Source organism: Lucilia cuprina, chromosome 3, assembly GCF_022045245.1.
Source record: "Lucilia cuprina isolate Lc7/37 chromosome 3, ASM2204524v1, whole genome shotgun sequence".
Lineage (NCBI taxonomy): Eukaryota > Metazoa > Arthropoda > Insecta > Diptera > Calliphoridae > Lucilia > Lucilia cuprina.
The window spans coordinates 8811251-8819004 of record NC_060951.1 but is presented as its reverse complement, the minus strand read 5'-3'; the positions used below and the strand labels follow the sequence as shown (position 1 = coordinate 8819004).

The 7754-nt window shown below is 28.6% G+C and overlaps 1 protein-coding gene across 1 annotated transcript in view; it reads right to left on the bottom strand.

Moving 5' to 3' along the window:
* LOC111680469 (alpha-protein kinase 1-like) overlaps positions 1 to 5239 on the bottom strand; it is a 25258-nt gene extending 20019 nt beyond the window's left edge. The window contains exon 1 of the mRNA XM_046946911.1: positions 5036 to 5239. The gene's annotated coding sequence lies outside the window, so the exon portion shown is untranslated. The remainder of the gene's footprint in view (positions 1 to 5035) is intronic.
* Positions 5240 to 7754: the final 2515 nt, after the last annotated feature.

Sequence of the window (7754 nt, the reverse complement as noted above, 5' to 3'; positions counted from 1 at the left end):
TATCTATCTATCTATCTATCTATCTATCTATCTATCTATCTATCTATCTATCTATCTATCTATCTATCTATCTATCTATCTATCTATCTATCTATCTGTCTATCTTTCCTGTAGTTTTCGTTAGTTGCATATCCAAGATATAAACTTCTTTATATGTACCAGACATTGGTCTCGATAGCATCAGGAGTTATTATGACAAGATAATAAGTTTACCATTTAGCGGTGTCACAAAGGAGATGAATTAGAAAAAACCACTCTGTGCATTTCAAATGATGTCAACAAAGATATATAGAAACAGCTGATTGTGTTGTGTTTAAGAACATTTGAAGCATTCGTTAAAGCTATCTTCGCCTTTTTTGGTAAATTCTTTAAAGCTATCTTCATAATGCCATATTTTTTTAAACAGTGTTGTCAATTATTTGTTAACTTTATTGTTTTTAACACAGAAGAAAGTAAAAGCAATAAACTCTTTAAAACATAACGCTGTCACATTCATTATTTTGTTTTTATTTTGCCAGTAATGACAATTAAGAGATTTCAATCTGTTTTGCTTAAAGCTAATTGACTTGTTGTGATTTGGAATAAAATTTAATTTATGATTTTGTATTTAATTAAAATAAATGTTTTAAATTAAAAACAAAATGAATAAATGAATGAATGAGTGAATGAATAATAAAGTTAAACTGCAAAAACCTTTAGTTGAAGAAAGAGAGAGAGAGAGAGAAAAAAGCTAATTAAAATAATTTTTAATATGTTAATCTTTAAATAAATAAATATTTTAAATATTTTAATTGTCACAAAAATTTACATAATATTATTTATATTTTTTTTTTCTTGAATTAAATTTTTTTAAATATATATATTTTTTTAAATTGTAAAGCAAATTTGTATTTACAGAGACATGTTGTAAATATATATATATATATATATATACAGATGTATGTGTATACATATATATTTACATACTAAACAAGTTTTTCATATAGAAATCTGTAAAACAAATCTTGCATTTTGCTGAGAAAATAGTTAAACTAATGTACAGTAAAACCTTTAAAAGTGGCACTTATATTTAAGACTTTTCTCTACAATTTTCAGACAATCTTTTTGTAAAGTTTTTGCTGTAAAATTTTTTTTTATAAACAATTGTATAAATTAAAAACTATTATAAATGTCTGGCACATCGCTAAAATAAATTTTCATGAACTCGTTTTTATTATAATTTTAAATTTTTTTGCAAAAAAAAAAACAAAAAAAACAATTTCTGTAAAATATAAATAAATATTTGTTTATAAATTCGCACAACATTTTATTACAAAATATTTGTATGGGAAAATTTTAAGAAAAATATTTCTAAATTTAAAAAAAATTTTCAAGGTTTTTAAGAAAATATACAAATCTTCATTAAATTAATAAAAACCTTTATATTCTTAATTTTAAGGTGTGATTTTTTTGAAAAAAAAAGAAAAAACATTTAAAAATTTGTGTTAATTAAATTAACTTTTAGTTTAAATACTAAAAGTCATTTTAAAACTTTAGATGACACTACAGCCTTAACCATAAAAAAAACGTCAAAAGTACAACAACTATAAAATGTTAAAGCAAAAAAAAACTTGTTAACATGCAAATCCTTAAAAAAAACTAGTATTAGCGTGTTTTTAATACATATAAAGAAGAGTAATTAATTAAAGAAAAAATTACAATGTGAATAATAATAATTGCAACTTCTTTAAACTTGAATTTAAATGAAATCTTTTTAACAAAAATCAACTCTGTTTTTGTAACTTTTAAAATTCACTAGTTGCCACATGTTAAACTTAATGAGGGAAAAGCAGTGTTGACAAATCAGTGCTTTTCTAACCTAACAAACAAACGTTTTATAATTCTTTTATAAGTCAATTATACTCAGTGATCTTTGAAGTGGTCAATTTCAAACTCTAATTAGAAACAGACTCTGATCGCTGAAGTCTTCAACAAAAGTCTTTCCAAACATTGAAATCAATCCAACAGAATTCGTTCTACTGATTCCTCACATTCTATAGAGGAAGGTTTGAACCTTAAAGTCTACTGATAGCATCGATCAAGCACTCTTGGAAAGGACGTCATTAACTTTGAAATCTACTCTTTTGTAAGTCAATTATAGTCAGTGATCTTTGCCGTGATCAATTTCAAACTCTAATTAGAAACAGACTCTGATCGCTAAAGTCATCAACAAAAGTCTTTCTAAACATTGAAACTAATCCAACGTCGCAGTTTAAAGGAATTCATATTGCAGATTCCCTACATTATATAGAGAAAGGTATGAACCTTAAAGTCTACTGGTAGCATCAATCAAGCACTCTTGGAAAGGACGTCATTAACTTTGAAATCACTCTGATCGCTGAAGTCTTCAACAAAAGTCTTTCCAAACATTGAAATCAATCCAACAGAATTCGTTCTACTGATTCCTCACATTCTATAGTGGAAGGTTTGAACCTTAAAGTCTACTGATAGCATCGATCAAGCACTCTTGGAAAGGACGTCATTAACTTTGAAATCTATTCTTTTGTAAGTCAATTACAGCCAGTGATCTTTGCCGTGATCAATTTCTAAGTCTAATAAAAAACAAACTCTGATCGCTGAAGTCTTCAACAAAAGTCTTTCTAAATATCGAAACCAATCTAACGTCGCAGTTTAAAGGAATTCGTTCTACTGATTCCTCACATTCTATAAAGGAAGGTATGAACCTTAAAGTCTACTGGTAGCATCAATCAAGCACTCTCGGAAAGGACGTCATTAACTTTGAAATCACTTTTTTTTGTAAGTCAATTATAGTCAGTGATCTTTGCCGTGATCAATTTCTAACTCTAATTGTAAACAGACACTGATCGCTGAAGCCATGAACAAAAGTGTTTCGAAACATTGAAACCAATCCAACGTCGCAGTTTAAGTTAAAATCAGAAATCGGTTGCTGAAGCTATAAACAAAGTTCTTCACAGATCAAAAGTCCATCAGTCATCGCATTGATTCTTAACATGTTCAATCTCTAACTGTAATTGTAAGCAGCCAACGATCGCTCAAGCCATTAAGGTCTTTTCCATCAATCAATCGTTGCAGTTTAAAGAGCACATAGTGCTGCTGATTCCCAACATTTAATAGAGAATGATATGAACCTTTAAGTCTACTAGCAGCATCAACTAAGCACTTTTAGAAAGGACACCATTAAAAAATCACTACCGTTCGAGATCTACTGATCACTCGGCGCAAAAACAATCTACAGTTCATATAAGGAGTGTTCAAGCCCTAACTCTAACTCTGATCTTCCTTTCGAAGATCATAAAGTTTGAAATAAATGTGTTGGAAACTTTGAAAACTTTTCACAAGATAAACATGAATTTATTGCGTTCTCGATCAGTGTATCATCCTTTAGGATCAGCCATTATTTGCATTATTTGAAAGAAATGTTTTGGATCAATTAGATCTTTTGAATGTTAAAATTATAAATATTTCACATTTGAGAAAAGAATTTAGAAGATCATTTGAAGAAACTTTATGATTTTGCTTCTGATCAAGGAAGTTATTTGAATGAAATATGTTAGATCAATTAGATCATTTAAACTTTAACTCGATAAATATTTCATACTTAAGGAAAAAGTTAGATGATCGTTTGGATAAACTTTATGATCTTGCTGCCGCTCAGTGAAAAGTTATATGAAAGAAAGTTTTTTGATCAATTCGATCATCTGAAAAAAAACTTTAAGATCTTCCTTTCGATCATTTAAAAGAAATGTGTTGGATCTATAAGATCATTTGAATGTTAAGTTCATAAATATTTCATATTTGAGAAAAGAATTCAGAAGATCGTTTAAAGAAACTTTATGATCTTGCTTCCGCTCATTGAAGCGAGAGAAATGAAAAACAATTAAATCACTTGAACGTTAAGTTGATAGATATTTCATATTTACGAAAAGAGTTTGAGGATCGATTGGAAAAACTTTATGTTCTTGCTTCCGATCATTGAACAGTTATTTAAAAGGAATGTGTTGAAACATATAGATCAATGGATAAAGATCATCTGAAGAAACTTTAAGATCTTAATTTCGATCATTGAAAAGAAATGTGTTGGATCAATAAGATCTTTTGAATGTTAAGTTCATAAATATTTCATATTTGAGGAAAGAATTCAGAAGATCGTTTAAAGAAACTTTATGATCTTGCTTCTCATAATTGAAAAGTTATTTGAATGAAATGTATTGGATCAATTAGATAATTTGAATGTTAAGATGATAAATATTTCATACTTTAGTAAAGAGTTAAGAGGATCGTTTAGATAAACTTTATGATCGTGCTTCCAATCTTTAAAGTTTTGTAAGAGAAATGTGTTGAATCAATAACATCATTTCATTGTTAAGTTCATAATTAAGAGGATCGTTTAAAGAAACTTTATGATCTAACTTCTGATCATGAAAGTTAAGAGGATCGTATGGATAAACTTTATGATCGTGCTTCCAATTTGTAAAGCTTTCTAAGAGAAATGTGTTGGATCATTTTGATAATTTGAACGTTAAGTTGATAAATATTTCATACATAAGAAAAAATGTTAGAGGATCGTCTCAGGAAACTTTATGATCTTGCTAACGATCTTTAAAGCTTTGTAAGAGAAATGTGTGTTGAAACAATTACACCATTTAAACGTTAAGTTGTTAAATATTTCATATTTTAGTTAAGAGTTAGAGGATCATTTGAAGAAACCTTATGATCTTGCTAGCGATCATTTAAGTTACTTGTTAGAAATGTTTTGGATGAATAAGATCAGTTCGGCTGAATAAACTTTATGATCTAACTTCTGATCATGGAAGTTAAGAGGATCGTTTGGATAAACTTAATGATCGTGCTTTCGATTTGTAAAGGTTTCGAAGAGAAATGTGTTGTTGTTTTAAGAAACTTTAAGAGAAACTCTTCTAAAGAAAGATCAATCTTCATCAAGATCTTTAGATTATTTTGCAAAAAATCAACTTGGGTGTTTGAAAAATGAAAAAAATTTTGTATAAAAACTTACCAATTATTAGAATTTTATATGATAAATAATCCAACAAGTTTTATATATTTAAAACCCATAAAGTTAGCATTTAATAAGCACCCTACTTTTGGTTGATTGTAAAAAAATATTAAAACTTTTAAAAAAAAGTTACAAAAATTGGCACAATTTTTGATATTGTTGTTAAATTGTTAAAAACATGTTGAATTTACGGTTTAATATTTTTTTGAATAATAAAACAAACTAATGAATTAAACAAAAGTATTAGAGAATTAAAAAAGAATTTAAAGAAAAAAATACAAAGAAACGAAAACGAAAAACTACCGTTAAATGACCGACTTTAAAAGATAAAAGAAAAAGAAGAAAAGAAACATTTAAACTAAAATTTTAAATTAAATTTATAGAATTAAACAGAAATTAAAGTTTTAATTAAGAAAAAAATGTTTATTGGTTTCAAAGTGATTTGAAATTTTTTTTTTCAATTTCCGGGATTTTGTTGTTATTATTTGTTTTTGTTTTGAAAATTGACAAGTAATATAAATGACACAAGATTTGAAGTTTAGTTGACAGTTTAGTTTTTCAGTTTGTTTACTTTTTTGTTTGTTATATTGTTGTTGTTGTTGCTTTCACTCTGGTGTTGGCGTAAAAATACCGTTTATTATTATTATTATTATTATTATTATAATTATTGTAAACAAACAGTGTTGTTCTTTAGCGTTTAAATTGTTAATTTAAAATAAACAATTTATTGTTAATTTCTTTATTATTCTTTTATAAACTTTTTCAAACAACAATAATCTTTCTTCTAACAATATTTACTCATGTAAACGCCTACATTTAAACACAAATTTTAAAAAAATTTATTTATATTAATTTTTTTATTATTATTGCTTTTTTTCTATTAAACACGTAAATCTCATGTTTTTTTTTCTCTCTGTTATAAAAAACAATTTGTTATTTTTCTAAAAAAAATTAAAAAAAAAATCATTTTTCTTTTATTCTTTTTTTTCATCTCATAATTTTCACTCGTTATATTCTTATTAGATCAGTGATCTATTTTTAAAATTTTTAATATAAATTTTTTCATTTTTTTTTCAAAAATTTTCTATACCTACAACACACAAAAATAAATCCACAAAAAATATACAAAAAAAAGAAAAATTATTAAAAACTACGCGTGTTTGTTTTTAGAGAAAAAAAAACACAAAAATTTCGCATTCGTTTCTTTTTTTGTTTTAACGTAATTTTTCTCCGTCTTTTCTTTACACACGTTATTTTCCAAACGTTTATACTGTTTGGGCCGGCAGCTAAATGTAAACTAAAAACCTTAGTTTCTGCTTAAACTTTTCAGGCGAAAAGACAACACTGTGTCTGTGTGTGTGTTAGTGTAAACAATAGGGTCTCCCCTCAAAAAACAGCAGCAAGTGTATAGAAGAGGCATACAAACTTGAAGAGAATTCAAAGTGTTCCCATACAAAAAAGAGAGAAGCTAAGCAGAAAAAAAGAGAACGATTTAAATAACACTCTCTCCCGCAAGTGTTGCCCTCTTATTGTAATAAAACCGTTAAATTAAAACAGAAATATAAGTATAATTTACAACATTTCTGCATAGTTTTATAGTTTCCTTATTCAGCTAATAGTTAATAGCCTCCTAAGGACCCTAATCGAGAAAGGACTTAGACCTGTTTGTTCTGCACACGATGTCGTACTACTTTTAAAGGGAAAGGATATAAATTACTTGTGTAGAAGAGCTGAGGAAGATCTGAATATGGCCTTAAGTTGGGCTCAACCGAGAGGCCTCTCGTTTAACGCGGCAAGAAAGACAAACATTTCTAAGTATACCGAAGATTGCTTCCTGGGCAAGAAGATACCAGTGACAGACAAAGCAAAGGTTTAATCCTCGATCGAAAATTGAAATGGAGACACCACAAAGAGAAGAGGATCAACAAGGCACATGATTGCTGAGCGATATATAGGAGAACTATAGGCATGAAATGGGTTCGTAATCCTACTTTGACAAATTGACTTTATAAAAGTGTAATTAGACCGAACCTTGCTTCCTGGGCAAGAAGATACTTAGATGTAATCCTTGATCGAAAATTAAAATGGAGACACCACATAGAGGAGAGGATCAACAAGGCACATCGTTGCTGGGTGATATGTAGGAGAACTATAGGCATGAAATGGGGTCTAAGGCTTACTATGACAATTTGGCTTTATATAAGTATAATTAGAGCGAACCTTGCTTCCTGGGCAAGAAGATACTGATGTGTAATCCTCGATCCAAAATTTAAATGGAGACACCACATAGATGAGAGGATCAACAAGGCACATCGTTGCTGGGCGATATGTAGGAGAACTATAGGCATGAAATGGGGTCTTAGTCATACTATGACAACAAATTGGCTTTATAAAAGTGTAATTAAACCGAACCTTACAGGCTGGGCATACTTAGGTGTAATCCTCGATCGAAAATTAAAATGGAGACACCACATAGAGAAGAGGATCAACAAGACACATCGTTGCTGGGCGATATGTAGGAGAACTATAGGCATGAAATGGGTTCGTAGTCCAACTATGTCAACAAATTGGTGTTATAAAAGTGTAATTAGACCAATTCTAGTTTATGCTTCAATAATATACTCAACAGGGAGTTCAGCGTACATGCTGTTTGGGTATAAGTGGTGCCATGTGCACTATTTCAACCAAGGCTCTGGAAACGTTGCTAGGTATTCTGCCC